Below are 20,299 nucleotides of genomic sequence, written 5' to 3' on the forward strand. Positions count from 1 at the left end.
ATGTGAGAGACTAGAGCATCACGGTATCGAGGAGCTACATGCTTGAAACTTTCAGCAGCCCACGAAAAATGATTTCACATATACAAACTGATCTCATTTGCGATGATACTAGCCTCTGTGCCAACCGGATGATCTCGAAATATCTGTACCTTTGGCTTTTCATTGTGTGTATGCACATATTTTTTCAAAACAAGACCCCTACTAGGACCACGCACTGCACGTCGATGCTGTGTTCCTGCAAGTAAAAATTGGTGAAATGAATATATATCATGTATCACTAAATGCATATAACAAAAAAATATATATGGTTTATAAATTGATAGAGATGTACCTGTAAGGGGATGATGTTGCAGTGCCATGACCTCCGGCTGGGCAAGCTCTAGCTGAGCACTAGTCTGCTCTGTAGACTCGGACAACTGAGTCTTATCTAAATCCTCTGACTCATCATGCAAAATGCTAAAGTGAGGATGTGTATCATCAAGCGGAGCCTGTTGCCTACCTTGTGAACGTCTACGTCCAGGACCAGTCATGATGCTACAATGATTAAAATAATTTAAATCAGCACCTAATCAAAAAAACTCAAGTATTACATGATATAACAAAAAAATAAATTGAATTACTTATTCATATTAATTATTGTTCTCAGATTCTGAACTCGTGTCCATATAGTCATCTTCGATGGGAGTCATAGAAGACTTCGACCCTGAAGTGCTATCATCATCATCGTTAATGAAGTCATTATTGGATCATGCTCGTGCCCGTGCCCTTATCGACGATCCAATAATAGAAACATCCTCAGGTTCATAGTCGTCTCTTTGTAATTGTCCTATGTCAATCGTATCATCTGGCACTAATATGTTATCTGGTGCTTGCATTTGATATGCTTCATTTTCAATAATTACACAGACTTCATTCTCTAGATCTTCATCGTTCGGGCATGTGAAAAGTGCAGGATCAAACAAATGCCTATGCTGAGCCCTTATTGCAACTCGCCAAGGCTCTTTCATTTTGTTATCATCAATATACCACACTAGTCTTGCTTGCTTTGCAAAAATATAAGGATCACTTTCGTACCATACATGACCAGTGTGGATACTGACGAGTTGAGGATCTATAACAATTGGTCTGTGTCATCCTAAGTTATACCATCGATACTTGAATAACACAATCCGTCGAAGATCACTATATCTCAACTCTATAACCTCATGCAGAACACCAAAAAAATCTATTATTTCACCCTTGTGCTCGCCCTCCACGCTTATTCCATAATTCTGTGTGGTTCGATCGCATTCGCAATTTTTCGTTAAGAATCACACACCACTGACTATGCATGCTGAATATACTAATACACGTCTGTCAGATTTTCATGCAAGTGCAGCTAAGTCATTACTGATACAGTTAGGATTGTCTATACGTAGCTGAGATATCTACAATTAAAAGAATAATAAGCAGGTTAAATTTGATAAAATAAATACTATATAAACAAACTTTTAATCATGGATGAACATTAACATAACTTACCCATTCGTCAAACCATGATGCGAATTGATTCCTATGTCGTGCCGCTGCTAATGTAGGATTACTTCTTCTGAGCTCACTTTCGTGTTCTCTGAAGTGATACAGTAATACCATGTATATTTTAATTTAGAGTCCACGTACATTCATTGATATATCAACAAATAAAAATTAAATGTATATACTCACATCATGTACGCTTCTACCTCCTCGTAATTGTTTAGCACATATCAATGCATGTCATCCGTTTTTTGTGGTGTCAACATTCGAAAATCTTTTTTACCTTATGGTCGGGCAACATTGGAGAATACGGACAATCCATCGGTCAGAATCTTATCAACATCGATATTCCATTGTGGCCTTGTAAATTTGGTCTCCACTCTTTGAAGGTACATAGAGCAGAATGTCAGACATTCATTCATAACATGTGCCTCTGCTATTGAACCTTCAGGCCGTGCTTTGTTAGTGACGGCACTCTTGTATTCATGCATCTCCCTATTCAATAAATTATCAATTGATATCATATATAATAAGAATACAATAATGAATAATAAATATTATAATATCATGCAATTACCTTTCAATTGGGTACATCCATCTTGTATATACTGGCCCACCCAATCTAGCCTCATGTGGAAGATGAACAGAAAGATGCACCATGATATCAAAGAAGGCGGGAGGGAATATCATCTCGAGCTTACAGAGAGTAATGATAATCTTCTTCTCCAATATGTTGATCTGACTTCATCTCAATGTCTTCGCATATAAGTCCCGAAAATAAGTTCCCAGATCAAGTAACGCATCATACACATTATCCGGCAACAATCCGCGCAAACCAACTGGGAGCACATGTTGTAGAAGTACATGACAATCATGACTTTTCATCCTGATGATCTTTCCATCTTTCGATTTGATGCACCGTTTCAAGTTTGAGGCGTATCCATCAGGAAATCTCACTGATCTCAAATATGAAAGAAATTGATTTCTCTCTCTTCGATTCAGTGTATAACATGCCAATGGCTTCACCAGCCTATCCCCTCGTCGAATCAAATGTAATTCCTTTCTAATCCGCATATCCTTTAAGTCAAGACGAGCCTTCACGGTATCCTTCGTTCTTCCTTCGATATTGAGAATGGTATAAAATACATTATCAAATATATTCTTTTCAATATGCATGACGTCAAGATTATGTCGAAGAAGAAGCATTTTTCAATATGGAAGATCAAACAACTTGCTCCTTTTTCTCCAATTTTCGATACTTGTTCGCACCCCTACTTGGCTGGCCAGACCCTTACCAAATATGACATCCTGTGGGTTGGGTAACTAATTTAAAATATTGTCCGTAGACTAGAATCTTGGCTGCGCACGTCGTTCATGCTTGCCATTGAACTTAAGACTTCTCCTCCATCTATGATCATCTGGCAAGAAACATCGATGGCCGGTAAAACAAATCTTTCCACGAATACGGTCCGATGTAATATCATCGTTACAAGTTAGGCATGCTTTATACCCTTTTGTACACCATCCAGAAATATCGCCATATGCAGAAAAATCGTTAACTGTCCAAAGCAGTGCTGCATGCATGCGAAAGATGCCTCCTGCAACATGATCATATGTTTCACATCCTTCTTCCCACAAATATTGTAACTCTTCGATCAACGGCTCTAAAAATATGTCTATGTCTCTTCCAGGGGCACGGAGACTCGGGATCAACAAGGCCAATAGACTAAAAGTGATTTCATGCACTTCCATGACGGTAAATTATAAGAAAATACTATAACATGCCACATACTATAAGTAGTACTAAGATTACCATATGGATTAAATCCGTCTGTTGCCAACCCTAGCCTGACATTTCGTGAATCAGCTGCAAACCATGGATGTTCACGATCAAAATATTTCCACACATCTCCATCTGATGGATGTCTCATGACATCATCGTCGATATTATTTTCTTCCTTATGCCATCGCATGTCACAAGCAGTATGCCTCGACATGAACAATCGACGCAATCATGGTGTAATCAAAAAGTACCACAAAATCTTACATGGTATTTTCTTTTTCTTCTTATCCTTACCATGACTTTCTTTCCATCTGCTTGAATGACAAATTGGACATGCTTGTAGATCTTTTTTATCCTTCCGAAATAGAACACAATCATTCGGACATGCACGTATCTTTTCACAGCGTAGGCCCAAGTCATCGACTCTCAAACCGAATCCTTTCAATAATTTTTTGGCTTCATAATAACTTGACAGAAGTAACTCTTCCTCTGGCAGTAAGTCCTTCAAAAATTTGAGCAACCAATTAAATGAGTTGTTTGACCACTTACCAAGTGTCTTCATGTGTAATAACTTTATTACGGCGGACAACAGAGAGTACTTCTTACAACCAAGATAAACATCACTTTGTGCATCTCTTAATAGATGCTCGAATCTATCATTTATAGATATATTACTGTCCTCTTCAGCTTCTTGTCTCAGAATGGAATGCTGATGTTCTGCTCTCGCTTCTACATTTACTTCAAATAATTTTGGATGAAGATCCTCTAAAATTTCTCTATCTTCTTCACCGAGTGTTTGTCTTTCACGACTGCATGATCCACCGACTGACAATGGATTTATGGGACTCCTGGACAACATGCTCGAGCTAGTCGGCAAATCTTCACCATGACAAGTCCATCTCTTGTAAGTCACATCTATACCATGTTCGTATAAATGATTCTGAATATCCGATAAGGTACACCAAAATAAATTCCTACATCGACGATATGGACAACGAGCTTTTCCATCTTCTCTAGTATGATTGGACGCCACATTCATAAAAGTCGTCACACCCGTAATATACTCGGGACAGAACTTATCACGCAATGACATCCAACCACGATCCATACCTACATATTTATGATGCAAACTATACAATCAATTTTATGAAATAATAGTTGACTAACGCCTTATATCTCCTACCTATAGGGTGATGGTCCTATTCCATTCAGGAACGTAAGAATTTAATATTGCAATACATGTCTTCTATACTAAAAAAATTTCGATAGCATTTCGACGCAGCTCTCCAGATACACAAGCATTAAAATTGTACTATGTATCCAGAGAACATGATCGAAAATATCGACAAAACTCTGCGATATAGAAGCACATGTATTGTAATATTAAATTCATTCACGTGCCCAAACTATCCACGAGGATAATTCAAGAATAGTGTGTAAAGCACCAATATTTTTTTCATAAAAAAAAATATTGGTTTATGCACGCTATCCTCGAATGAAAATTCTAAGACTTATAAATTTGTTATGCTATAATTAATATATTATTATTAAAAATATTTTTATTTTTAAAATATTTTTAAATCATGATTAAAATTAATTATATCAAATAAATAATTATATCTAACATTATATCTAATTACTAAAATAATAAATAATTACTTCTAATGGCTAAAATTTATTAAGAAAAAAAAATAAAAAATATATAAATTAAAAAAATAGTTCTCACCTTCAACTCTTCCGTGAACAGTGATGGTGACAGTGACGGCAACCGGCGATGGCGGTGGCGGCCCGACGGCGGCGGTGGCCCTACGAAACCAGACAAGCCAGGTAAGGGATCGACCTTCAACTCTTTCTCAGGTAAGAGACTGAGAAAGAAAATGAGGGAGGAAGATAGGGGAGGGAGGGGTCGACCAGCGACGGCGACAGCCTTGCAGACGCCGTGGCGGCGGGGGACGGGAGGTCGAAGCGGCAGGCGGCGGTGGGCGACGGGAGGCCGAAGCAGCAGGCGACACCGTGGAAGGGGGCAGCGTGGGCGAGGCGGAAGAGGGGCAGAAGAGGAGGAAGAAGATGAAGGAGAGGGCTCTAGGGTTAGGGTTTCAAGGGATTGGAGGGAACCGGAGGGAAGGAGGCAGAGAAGAGGGAGGATTCGAGGGACAGGGTTTGGGAGGGGAGGAGGAGGAGGTCGGAGTCGGAGAGGAAGGGGAGGGAGAGGGAAACGGTGGAGGCAAAGAGGGAGAGGACAGGCGAGGAGAGAAATGGTGGGGGAGGGAGGCCTCGACCGACGACGGTGGTGAGAAGGGAGGACTCGACTGACGGTGACATAGTGGAGATCGAGAGGGAGACGGTGCGCGGAGGAGAGGGTGGTGAGGTGGGAGGGAGATGGTGTGCTAGGGGGTGGGCTCGATCAGCGACGGGGGGCGGGCTCGAGCGGCGACGGTGGCGAAAAGGGAGGGCTCGATGGCGGTGGGGAGGGAGAGAGAGAGAGGATGGTGGCCAGGAGGGTGAGAGAGAGGATGGTGGCGGGGAGGGAGAGAACTTACCGGGAAGGACGACCGGCGATCGGGGAGGGAGGACTGTCGCCGGAGATCGGGGAGGGAGAAGAATTTTGACGATCGCAGCGGCGTGGGGAGATTAAGAGGTTTATTTTCAATTAGGGCCCTATTTCAAAGCATTTTTTTTAATTAAAAAATATGTAGCGACGAAATACATTCATTGCTAAAAATAAATATTTTATCGCAAAAAAGTATATTTTTTGCAACAAAAAATTTTTCATCGCAAATGATTAATTTTTTGCAACAAAAATTTAATTTCATCACAAATATAAAAAATGGTCGTAAAATCAAGTTTTTTGCAACGAAATAAATATTTCATTGCATAAAATCAAATTTTTTATGACATAATTATTTTCATCACAAAAAAGAAAAATTTAGCAACGAAAAATTTTTCCATCGCCAAAAAAAATATTTTTTTTGCGATGAAAAAAATTTTGTCGCTAAAGATCAATTTCTAGCAATGAAATTTAAAATTTTGTCGCAAAATGTTCAAATTTTTTTAACAAAATAAAATTTAGCGACGTAATAGTTTCATCGCTAAATATAAATAAAATTGGTCGCAAAAGCCTTTATTTTTTGCAACGAAATATCAATTTCATTGTAAAAAATATAATTTTTTTGCGATAAAATTTTTTTGTAGCAAAAAAATATTTTTTTACTATGAAAAAAATATTTCATCATAAAAAAAAAAATTTTTTGCAACGAAAAAAAAGGTTCGTCGCTAAAAATCAACTTCTAGCAACAAAAATAAAAATTTCGTTGCAAAAGATATAACTTTTTGCAATGCAATTTTTTTCGTCGCAAATACCTGATTTTTGGGGACGAAATTTAAATTTCATTGCAAAAGCTTAATTATTTACGATGAAATAAATTTCATCGCTAAAATTTCATCGTTAAAAGTCAAATTTCTTGTAGTGAACATAGCATAAGAAGTTAACCAATATAGAAAGAAAAAAATTCTTTTAAAATATTCTACTTTTATTTGGACACCTTGCTTTGTTTGCATTCGTATTTCCATAAATAATCTTAAGGATAAAATCTATTAACAAGATAAGGTGAGGATTTGATCATCCTTACCTTAGCCCACGAATCACTTTCTTATATCTACGTAATCTAATCTAAATTTTAAAAATCAATTAGACGTCAGTGCTAAGGAATTCAAGCTCAATAGGACAAGAGAACCAGAAGATTGGATCGAGTTTGACTTTAACTAACCAATTGGTATCTAACAAAGTGGTTCAAGGACTCAGTCCTGAAAAATAGTGGTTACTTTATTAGATCTATTACGAAAGTATGGGCAGCCTCCCTTACACTTACCTGCCCAATTTGATTGGTTGATTTTGATCTTGAAGTTTTTGAAGGTGACCTTAGAGCAGTTAGGAGCTGTCTAGATCTAAGCTAAATCCTAGTTAAAATTTGCTTTTATGTAAAATTTACTTATAACAAAAAAAATAAAAAAATTATTCTTCTCATCTATCCTCTAGATTTAGGATTCTCTACGTCCTCATCTCTAGACTTCTCTTTCTTTTTTTTTCTACTAACAAATTTAAAAAAAAATTGCAAAAATAGCTAAAAATCTTCATTTGGAGGACTAGTTAGAACCGAATTAAACTTTATATCAAGTCCAATAGATTGTAAGGACACCATGAGTGAAATCGATCAACCGTAAGTCCTCAAAGAATAGTGTTATCTGATTGGATCAGTCCAACCCTCATGTATCTGACTGTCACAAATCGATGCCAATTTCAAAATTAAACCCCAGATCATAAATATGCTGCCCAAATTCATGAAAATCAAAGATGCACACATTTTTATAAAAAAAATTGAGGAAGTATGCGCTACGATATGTCTCCATAGCTCATTGAGGATGCTAAAAAATTTAGGCTGATCAATTTTGCCCTCAAAGATAGTATCAAAAAGTGGTTATACAGTCTCCCTAATCAATCGATAGCAACATGGAAGAGTTTTGTTAAAGTGTTCTTACGAAAATTCTTTTCCCATCACAAAACTGCCAAATTTAGAAATGAAAGCAACTAATTCTATCAATTAGGGGGGAAAATCCTTTTGGAAATACTTCGATCGCTTCAAGAACCTTTTGAGTCAGTGCCCACACTATGGAATAGAGACTTGAAGACTGTGCTAAATCATTTACGAGGGACTAGGCCCAAACTCTAAAAACAATCTAGAATCACTATCTCAGGGTCAGTTCTTGAACAAGGAGTCTATAGAAGCCTTATAATTTCTAGAGGACCTAGCTGAGAAGAGCCTACAATGGGAGGTAACTGAAGAACCCAAAGGACCCACACCTTTAAGAGGTAGAGTACATTAAGTTCAATCTTCCCTGGTTGTCCAGGCCAAATTTGCTACCCTTGTTTGAAGAATTGAAGCCTTAGAACTCCAGGGACACACCCAGGTGAACCAAGTTTCAACATCCACTTGCAATGGGTGGAATGCCACAGATCACATAATGAAAGAATGTCTCTTCTTGATAGATCCAATCGGGAGTGAAGTAGCACAGGTCAACACTGCTTATCACAAACCCACAAATGATGCCTATGCACCAACATACAATCCAGGATCGATGGAGGAACCACCCAAACTTTTTCTAATCACAAGGGTCAAACTTAAGTAGACCTGCCCTCAATCAGCTCAACCACAGACCCACTCAATCATTGAATAACCCATCAGGCTTCAGCAATGATCAAAGGCTTAATACACTAGTAAAAGGATTAGAGATTTTGGTGAAATCAACTTCTGACAGCACAACTATCTTAAATGATTTAACGAAAACCACGGATAATTTCATGCAAACCACGGGTCAGATTCTGATAGTCAATACCCAAGCGATAGCCCTATTGAAAATACAATTTGGATAGTTGGCTAGCACCATTAGCGAAAAAGAAAAAGAAAAATTACCAAGCCAACTAGAACCTAACCCAAGAGCCCAAACCAGTCAACAATCCCAACTAGGGATGGCAATGGGTAGGGTTTGGGTCGGGTAGTATACTACCCATCTCCAAACCCGAACTTAATACCCTATACCCAAACCCTACCCGATACCCAATCGGATAAGAAAAGAGATACCCATCCCCATACCCAACGGGTTCGGAGATGCCCGTAGGTAATCCAGTTTCCCATACCCAATCCATACCCGCCCCATACCCAACCCATACCCATCCATTCTATACCAAAAAAAAAGTAAAATAATTTTATGCATATTATCAATCAAAAATAAAATTACCAATTATATATATATATATACATACATACGCACATACACACTTCTAACACACACACACATACATACATGCATACATATATGCATGCATACATATACATACATACATATATATAATTATATATATATATATAGAGAGAGAGAGAGAAAGAGAGAGAGAGATCATATATATGTGTGTGTATTTGTGTATATATATATATATATATATATATATATATGTATATGTATATGTATATATATATTCGGATATGTATATATATATGTATATACATACATATATACATATCCGAATATATATATATATATATATATATATATATATATATATATATATATATATATATACATATATATACATATATATATATATATATACATTCATATATACATATCCGAATATATATATACATATACATATACATATATACATATACATATCCGAATATATATATATATATATATATATATATATATATATATATATATATATATATATATATATATATATATATATATATATATATTCGGATATGGGTTCGGATATTACCCATATCCATAGGTTCGGGTCGGGTTCGGGTAGAAAATAGCACTACCCATATCCTACCCATACCCGTACTATAGTTTTCGGATTTTACCCAAACCCGAACCCAAACCCAGTCAAACCCTATTTTTCGGGTTTGACCGAGTTCGGGTAGGGTGTATACCCATCGGGTCGGGTTAATTTTGCCATCCCTAATCCCAACCTAAAGGTTGATTCAATCATATAAATGCAATTTACACCTTAAGATTTGAGAGACAAGTAAACAATCATGTGGGTACATCTAAGGATTAAGAAGACCCACTGTCTGAACTACCTCATAAGCAATTAACCGATCAAACCAAATCTGAAGAGCCCGAATCAGCAGAGGTTGACGAGCCACCCATGCCACTCGCAGAACCTACCTCAAGGTTCAAGCGAGCTGAGACATAACCCACCAATCTTGTAGCCCCTTTTTTAAATAGACTTGGGTCCAACAGACACTCAATTCATCTGGATCAAATCTTAAAGATGTTTAAACAAGTGAAAGTAAATATTTCTCTGCTTGATATGATCCAGCAAGTTTCCATGTATGCCAATTTTTTCAAAGACCTATGCATAAAGAAGAAACCAACATTTTCAAGAAAGCCTTCTTGGAGGCTAATGTAAGTTCATACCTTTTGAGTCACATGCTGGTCAAGTACAAAGATCCAGGGTCTCCTACAATTTTTTATGTCATTGGGAAAACCAACATCAATAGGGCCTTATTGGATTTGGGGGCTAGTGTGAACATCTTACCTTATTCAGTTTATGAACAATTGGGGATAGGAGAATTAAAGCCTACATAAATTATGTTGCATTGATAGATGGATCAGTGAGGGTCCCCAAGAAAGTTATGGAGGACATACTAATCAAGATCAGTAATTTCATTTATTCTATGGATTTTGTGATCCTAGAGACTGAACCAATGTCTAACCCAAAAGGTCACATCCCAGTTATCTTAGAAAGACTATTTTTAGCAACCACCAATGCCCTAATTAATTGCCACAATAGACTCATGAAGATCTCATTTAGAAACATATCCATTGATCTTAATATTTTCAATCTTAAAAATAAAATGGATCAATTCATCGACGTAAATATGATCCAGAATGAGATTTATGAGCCCATTGATCTGAGAGATGAAGATTTTGACTGGAATCTTGGGTTAGACCAAGAATCTGATATTGGCGAAGGTGCTTCAATTCGAAGCTTCATCCCGCTTTCTTATGGAGCTTGGCGTGTATGCGAAGTAGAGAGCCTGTAGATCCAGACCTACGCGCAGGTTTAAATCTAGATTCTGGAGATTTAATCCTTATTCTACTGCAATCCAGGTAAAGATTTGATCTTTATTTAGTTAGATATATAGAAAATTTTTAGATACAACCCTACTTATCTGCTAGAAACAGGCTTTCGTTTCCTTCACCGTTATCCCCCCAGCTATTTATTTTGGGGGTGGACACCCTCGATCCTATGATAAAGGTAGCAGAAAAAAATCAATTTATAAAAGGAATAGGGCCACCCAGCATCATGGGGCAATTTCAGAGTTTGCATTTTGCAGATGATACACTCATGTTTAGTGGATATGACCTAAATTATGTAAAGCATCTCAAATTCATACTTTATTCCTTTGAATTTATGACTGGACTCAAGATCAACTTTGACAAATCCCCATGTTCTAGGAGTGGGTGTTGAAGAGATGATGGTGAGAATAGCAGCAGAAATGTTAGGGAGCAAAGTAGGTTATTTTCCCATGATATATTTAGGTCTTCCATTGCATCACTCCAAACTACGAAAATCAGATTGGAACCCATTGATAGAAAAGGTTCAGAAGAAGCTGGCAGGATGGAAAGGTGAGCTGCTAAATTTACCTGAAAGGCTTGTCCTCACGAATGCGGTAATTACAGGCATTCCTTTGTATTGGATGAGCACCCTACTTCTCCCTCAATTTGTTATTCAAAAAATAGATAGGATTCGTAGATCATTTATATGGAGAGGGAGAGAGGATTGTAAGCCAGGGAGCTGCCGAGTCCAGTGGTCTTGTCTGCCGGCCCAAGCAGTTTGGAGGGCTAGGGGTGCTCAACGTAAAAATCTTCAACAGGATCTTATTGCGTAAATGGTGGTGGAAACTTTATACCAACAGCACTGATACATGGTGCAAACTGGTTTGTTCTATACATCATGTATCACAGAGGCGATTAAGGCAAAATCGTAAACCATCATCAGTTTTTTGGAAAGGATTAGAAGCTGCTCAGGATAGTATTCAGCCCCTAATCAGATACACTGTTAATGATGGAAAAAGAGCCTTGTTCTGGGAGGATTGTTGGCTTCAAAATTAGGCCTTGAAAGACCTCTTACCAAAGCTGTATGCAGTGGCACCAAATCACTTCACGACAGTAGCAGAAGGATTGGAATTCTATCGCAATAATCGACTCTCGGGTATGTTGATAATGTCTTGCTTTGAGGAAGATATCGATAGGTTACAAAGAAGTATTAGTCAAGTATGTTTGATGGATAATCCAGATTCCATAGAATGGAAGTGGTTCAGCGAAAAGGATTACAAAACAAGGAAGGTGTACAGCTTCATACAAGATGGAGGAATTAGACCGAATTCAAGCAGAATCATTTGGAAGACTGGGGTGCCAGAGAAAGTGCGGATATTTGCTTGGTTATGTGACAAAAATAAGATCCCAACAAGGGTGAACCTGTCTAAAAAAGGATCTCTTAATAAGATGGACTGTGTGTTTTGTGGGGAAGATTTAGAAACTGCTGATCACCTTTTGTTAGGCTGCCCTTTCTCAAGATCGGTTTGGGCTCAACTCTTTTCATGTCTGAAATCACTTGCCTCAACTTCCCCCAACTATGGACAACATATGGAATTCATGGAGATCTGAAATCAAGGATAAGCAGAAGCGGCAAGGTGTGGGTGTACTCCTATTAACAGGTTTATGGTGTATCTGGAAGGAGAGGAACAAGAGGATTTTTTTTTTTCATGCCCACATGCTGAAACCAATTGCACAGAGAACGGTGGAACTCTTTCCCTCCTAGACATCGCAATTACCTTATAAGCAAACTCAAATGCTGGCACCTCTAAGAACGCTGTTCCTAGGGAGAAACTGGAGGTAAGCAATGCAGAAACTAATAGAGGTTTGAACTTAAAAGGAGGAGAGTAGGGTCGGAGGAGGAAAATAGATCTGCACAGCATCTGGCAATGCAGCTGACAAGTTTCAGAACTTCAGCAACTCAGAGTTTTCAAAAATCTCAGAGTTTCAGAAATAGCTTCGAGTATCTGGTCCTCAGAAGTTTCAATGTTTTCAGAATCAAAGCTTTAGAAGTCATGCCCTCAAAATTCTGAACTGCTACACTGGAAAGATCTAAGTTAATTGCAGGTTATAGACAGGAGATGGAGTCAGCAATGCTGACCATGGGTGATGTTGATTGAGAGGTTAACGAGAATATATGTTGGTTGAAGTCGATCTGCAACTGTGTCCGATGAAATATCTGTATTTCCTTAAGCATCATTAACGATGCTTATAAATTGCTGATGTAATGAAAGGTAACAACCTTATGTAACCAAATAGTAGAAGTATAAATAATAACGAAGGTTTAACCTTCTTTTCATCCAAAAAAAAAAAAGAGAGAGAAAAATGAAGAAAACAATAGAAATAAATGCACAAACAAAAAGGAACATGAAGGTGAATGCCTCGCATGGTTGGTTTCAATCCCGACATGGTTGTCATTGATGTATCTGAACTCCATGGTGTTTGCCACTGATGTGGCGTCCCAACGGAATGGGCCTTTATTTCCAACGGCATGATCCGGGTTCGAATCATGGCGGATATCGGACAGTGATTAAATGCCAGGGTGCGAATGACTGTCGAATGGAGCATATTCTGGTGGCCCAAACATGGCATCTGGTCCGTTGGCCCTTGGTGGTATTAGGGTGGTGTTCTCACCTGTTGGGTTCACCCATATGGTGGGGCGGAGGCCGTCTATTCACCCAAAGTCGGCCCCGAATCGAACATTCTCCAATAGGGGTTGGGGCCCTATGGTCACGTTTAGGGGATGTAGATGCGCCGGGTCCCCTAGCCCTTTGCTCATTGGTGTCATTGGTGACACTAATAATGTGTAACACCCGGCCCATTTTGAGCCCTGGACCAAGCCCAAAAGCCCAAAGCCCACAAAAAAAAAAAGAGGAAAGAAACAGAGGAGAAGACTCCCGAAGGGAGTCTTCTTCCTCCGTTTACCGGCTCCCAATCGGAGTCGGAAAAGAGCCCCCTCCAGCTCTATTTAAGGAGGAGATCCCTCCTCTCTCCCTTCCACCAAAGACCCGAGATCCAATCGGTGGCAATCGCCGGAAAACCACCGTGGAGACCCGACCTGTGCCCATCCAATTTCTTGTCGGAAAGCCTCACCGACGTCGAAGGTGAGCCTCCTCCTCCTTCCTCTCTTCTCCCCTTTCCTTCCCATGTCGGTGTGCACGCTCACCGACGACCGGAGTCGTCGGATTTTTTTGCGGAAGAAACCTCTATTTTGCCCGTTTTTCTTCGATTTTTCGATGCCGGTGGTCACCGCCGACCACCAGTTTGGTCCCTCCGAGCTGTGGGATCGTCGGCCCTTGTCACCGGCCACTACCATGCCGGCTGCGGTCCTTGGTCGGTCGAGCAAAGGAGAGGATTTGAGATCCCCTGTTTCGGCCCAAGAGAGGGCCGTGGGAAGAAGGAAAAGAAAAAAAAAGAAAAAGAAGAAGGAAAAGAAAAGAAAAGAAAAGAAAAGAAAAAGAAAAATAAAAAGAGAAAGAGAAAAAGAAAAAAAAAATAAAGAGAGAATTTTCTCTCTCTCCTCTCTCTCCTTTCTCTTCCTCTTTCCTCTCTCCTCTCTCTACCTTCTCTCTCCAATTTCTCTCTCTAAATTCTCTCTCTAGATTCTCTCTCTAGACTTTTTTCTCTCCCTTTATGGATTTTATTTCTCTAATATCTTTCTCTCTTTGATTTCATCACGGATCTTAGGATAAACTTGAGATGAAAATAAGATGATCTGAGATTGCTCTGAAATTCATGCAGTAGATTAGATCTCGATCCGATCTTTATTCGAAATTGATAACATCAATCATGGTAAATCCATATTGAGTCGTCCTGATATGATCTTTGATGATCTTGATCATGATTGCCTCGTTCGAAGGATACAAAAATTTTTTCTCTCCACTTTCTCTCTCTACTTTCTCTTTACAAAATTTTCTCTCTCTTCATGGATTTTCTCTCTCTAGAAGTCTTATGGATCAGTAGAGGATCCGGATACTTAGATCCTAATTTTGATTAATCCTAAGAGAGGTCCTTGATTTGTGTTATTAGGATCGATTATCGATAATTTCTCTATATTTGATTTTTTATATTGATCAGGGTCATGAAGAGATGATTGTCTGCATATGATATCAAGTGGAATATTTTGTTAAAGAAATTCATAAATCAAAAAAGAATATTGATTTCTGTGCTTGGATCAGTCACCGATAAAGGTAAGAATCCCTGTACATGATCACTATTATATATATGCTATTTTACTGTTGGTCTTGCATCATTGGTTTTGCATCGTCGGATTTGAGATCGCTGAATTTATTATACTTGAGATACTGTTATTTAATTTTGAGCATGAGTATGTTATGTCAATATATATGTATCAGAGATTGATGGCATGATTATATGAATATGACATATCTAAATTGATCATAATGCAATTCGGAATTGATTTGATGAAATCAACACATAATGATTAAATAAAAAGAAAGAGATATATGGTATGGACAGTTTTGTCATGTGGAACAGTCGGTCAGGAGCTTATGCTTGGGATAGCCCGCCAGGAGCTTATGCCTAGGACAGCCCCCACTGGCTTACAGGTGGATCAGCCGGCCAGGAGCTCATGCCTGGGATAGCCCACCAGGAGCTTATGCCTGGGACAGCCTCTCACGGATTTTCGTACGTGGGACAGCCGGCCAGGAGCTCATCCTGGGACAGCCTTGAAAGGCTTTTTAAGTGGATTCGATCCGGATGATGACTGAGGTATAGACTTGGATAGTCCAGAGCCAGAAAGAAAATATTAAAAATCATGTGATTATGAAAGGAGAAATAAAAGATAAGACATGAAATAATTGTTGAATAAAAGTATTTCACCTGTTAACATATGATGATGCATCTATTTTAACAAGACAGAAAATTTATGGATATTTGCATTATTCTGAACATTGAACATCAGATTTTATATTTTATTGTTTATCTTTATTTTTAGATTATATTATTATATCAGTGTGATATGAAAATTTTTACTGGGCTGTAAAGCTCACACCTCTTCATCTTTCTTTTTCTTCTCAGAGTTACAGGACGTTCATGATTGGCTATGGCTTAGATTTATGGGTGAGCAGATAGATAGACAGAGTGTCATAGTACCTAATCAGAAGATTGAAGAAATTTAATTTGTAATTATGCAAAATTTTATGAATTATTGTTGAAATTAATTATTATGGATGTTAAGATTATAATGATTTATTTTGGCCTTGCATATTCTTTAGGGCTTGCTCTAAAGAGTGTGCGGCCATCACATATCCGACCCAGATGTTGAGTTCAGAGCGTGACAGAATGGTATCAGAGCTTAGGTTTAAGATCACCAGAGATTATGAAGAGATATTAAAAACTTTATGTAAGATCAATAGGATGTGACAAAGTAGTATCAGAGCTCAGGTTATGATTATTAAGGATTATAATATAAGTGATTTAAATATTACAGAGTAATAACAGAGTTTAGGTTATGATCATTGGGGATTTTGATATAAGTGATTAGGATTTGATAAAATGATATTAGAGCTTAAGTTTAAGTCACTAGGGATTATGAAGTGATATCAAAACTTTATGCATGATCAATAGGATGTGACAGAGTGATATCAAAGAATATGATAGAACAGTATTAGAGCTCAGGTTTAAGATCACTAGGGATTGTCATATAAGTGATATCAAAATTTTGAGATTATAATCAATAAAGTATGATAGATAATATCAGAGTTTAAGGTTATAATCATTAAGGATATAATAGAATGATATTATAGTTTAGGTTATGATCATTAGAGAATATGATTTAAGTGGTATTTGAGCTTAAGATTATAATTATTTAAAATTATAACTTTAGTGATATTTAAACTTAGGTTATGATCATAAGGAACATGATAGACATAAAACAAATGATTCAGTAATTAGATTTTGAATCAATAGATATTAAGATAAAATTTATGCATAAGTGGCATGTGATATCTATAATAGAATTGATGAGTTATATCTTAGATTTCAATTAATAAGGTTGACCTAAGTATGAAAAGAGTTGACCTTGGAATGAAGTGGGAGGTATTGATAAGTTATGTTGAGTATACTAGATGATTTTGGAATATAAAACTTATATGATTGAAGATCATGATATTTTTTTTAATTTCGATGATAATTATCTGAGCATTATGAATTTTGGACTTATCAAAAAAAATTAATTAGGGTATGGTATAAGAAGAAATTACATCATACGAGAGAGAAATATTTTTGAACACTGAACCTATAAGAGGTCATATATGAAACTCAATCTTAGATGAAAAATATACTTGAATTTTATTATGAGAATATAAGATACACATCTTGGTGAAATCTTTGGTTACTCAAAATATCATATTCTGAATATGATTCCTTGATCTTTCAAGTTGCATTGAATTTCAAGTCAAAAGTTTACTTTTCTAAGTGGATCAAAAGTATTTTGATATTGTTGTTAAATTACAGAAGAAAATTTATTTTGTTAGAGTATGGTATACAGGTTATGATGAAATCTTTAATAATTTATATTACTATCTTTGGATTAGATTTTTTTTAATTTTTTATTATGATTGTTGAAGATGGTGAAGTGTATTAATTATTCAAGTCAAAGTTTGGATTTTTTTAAATTGAACTAAGACATCTTGTTAGTGTTAAATTTTAAATGACTTATACAAGGGACAAGATTTTTGTATGAATTTATTGATTAATATTAAGGGTTGTGATGAAGGGAGCTCTATAAGAAATAATCAAGTTGATTCTACTTAAGGATGTTGGCTTGAGTTCTTTTAGTTTGTCAAGTTAGAATTAATTCTTTTAAAAAGAAAGATTGATTTAGAAATCATCTAAATAATTGTAAGGTTAATCTAAGGTTAACTCCAATTAATTCTAGACATGTTGGATTCTTGAAGAGTGATGAAACTTATGCAATGATTTCAAATATAGGAAGTGGATCAAGATTTAATTTTTATATGCTATACCCAAAGGTAGTAAAGATAAAAAAAATTAAAATTTTACCGTAAGTCTTATATGAAATTTGAAGGTTGGATCTATCCTGGATTGATCTAACATATAAGGATATTTTTTATCTTTGATAGACTTATATAATTTGATAAATTAAGATCAGAATACGTAGCAAAAGCATGGTGGATTAAATTAATTAAAAATATTAATCTTTTAAATCAAAAGATATTATGATGAAATATATTAGTTATAAATAAGGAAGGATTTTATTGATAATGAAAGGATGCTATAAATTTTGATCTAATCTGATCATAGTCAGATAATTTTTATCAGTAGGTTGCTTCATTGTAGATAATACCAAGAAATTCTAGATATCTCAAATTTATTAACAGATTGATAGTTTTGATATTAGTTCAAACTTAGAATATCCTGACATAGATCTCATATTTTTTTTAAAATTTAATATTATTACTTGGACTGATATAGAAGATTGAGGTTTTCTTAAGATGAGAGTCTACATATAAAATTTGTTGGAAGGTCAAAAGAAGAAAGAAATCGATAATTGTGAAGAGTGCCCGATGTTTGACCTTTATTTATTTTTCTATCAAGGGTAGTCTGAGATAATTATGAATTTCGAGTGAAATATATTAGACAAATAACGGTGGTATATTAATACAAGTCTAAAATGTTACAGTTCTTCAAAAAGTTGAGAAATCAATAAGAGGGAATGAGTTTGAGATTTCAAATAATTTTTGTTATAACAAGATCATGAGAAATAAAAGACATGATGCATGTATATATATATTTTTAGAATATATCTCGAATGACATAACTTAATTTCGATGACGAAATTATTTAAAGGAGGGGAGAATGTAACACCCGGCCTATTTTGAGCCCTGGACCAAGCCCAAAAGCCCAAAGCCCACAAAAAAAAAAGAGGAAAGAAATAGAGGAGAAGACTCCTCCATTCACCGGCTCCCAATCGGAGTCGGAAAAGAGCCCCCTCCAGCTCTATTTAAAGAGGAGATCCCTCCTCTCTCCCTTCCACCAAAGACCCGAGATCTAATCGGTGGCAATCATCGGAAAACCACCGTGGAGACCCGACCTGTGCCCGTCCAATTTCTCGTCGGAAAGCCTCACCGGCGTTGAAGGTGAGCCTCCTCCTTCTTTTTCTCTTCTCCCCTTTCCTTCCCATGCCAATGTGCATGCTCGCCGGCGACCAGAGTCGTCGGATTTTGTTGCGGAAGAAACCTCTATTTTGCCCATTTTTCTTCGATTTTCTGACGCCGGTGGTCACCGCCGACCACCGGTTTGGTCCCTCCGAGCTGTGGGATCGTCGGTCCTTGTCGTCGGCCACCGCCATGCCGGCTGCGTCCCTTGGTCGGCCGAGCAAAGGAGGGGATTTGAGATCCCCTTGTTTCGGCTCAAGAGAGGGCCGTGGGAAGAAGAAGGAAAAGAAAAAAAAAGAAAAAGAAGAAGGAAAAGAAAAAAAAAGGAAAAGAAAAGAAAAGAAAAAGAAAAAGAGAAAGAGAAAGAGAAAAAGAAAAAAAAAGAAAGAGAGAATTTTCTCTCTCTCCTTTCTCTTCCTCTTTCCTCTCTCCTCTCTCTACCTTTTCTCTCCAATTTCTCTCTCTAGATTCTCTCTCTAAACCTTTTTCTCTCTCTTTATGGATTTTATTTCTCTAGTGTCTTTCTCTCTTTGATTTCATCATGGATCTTAGGATAAACTTGAGATGAAAATAAGATGATTTGAGATTGCTCCGAAATTCGTGCAGTAGATTAGATCTCGATCCGATCTTTATTCGAAATTGATAACATCAATCATAGTTAATCCATATTGAGTCACCCTGATATAATCTTTGATGATCTCGATCATGATTGCCTCGTCTGAAGGATACAAAAATTTTCTCTCTCTATTTTCTCTCTCCACTTTCTCTCTCTACTTTCTCTCTCCAGAGTTTTCTCTCTCTTCTTGGATTTTCTCTCTCTAAAAGTCTTATGGATCAGTGGAGGATCCAGATACTTACATCCTTATTTTGATTAATCCTAAGAGAGGTCCTCGATTTGTGTTATTAGGATCGATTATCGATAATTTCTCTATATGTGATTTTTTATATTTATCAGAGTCATGAAGAGATGATTGTCTGCATATGATATCAAGTAAAATATTTTGTTAAAGAAATTCATAAATCAAAGAAGAACATTGATTTCTATGCTTGGATCAGTCACCGATAAAGGTAAGAATCCCTGTACATGATCACTATTATATATATGCTATTTTACTATTGATCTTGTATCATTGGTTTTGCATCATCGGATTTGAGATCGATGAATTTATTATACTTGAGATACTGTTATTTG

This window comes from Elaeis guineensis, chromosome 4 (assembly GCF_000442705.2).
Source record: "Elaeis guineensis isolate ETL-2024a chromosome 4, EG11, whole genome shotgun sequence".
Lineage (NCBI taxonomy): Eukaryota > Viridiplantae > Streptophyta > Magnoliopsida > Arecales > Arecaceae > Elaeis > Elaeis guineensis.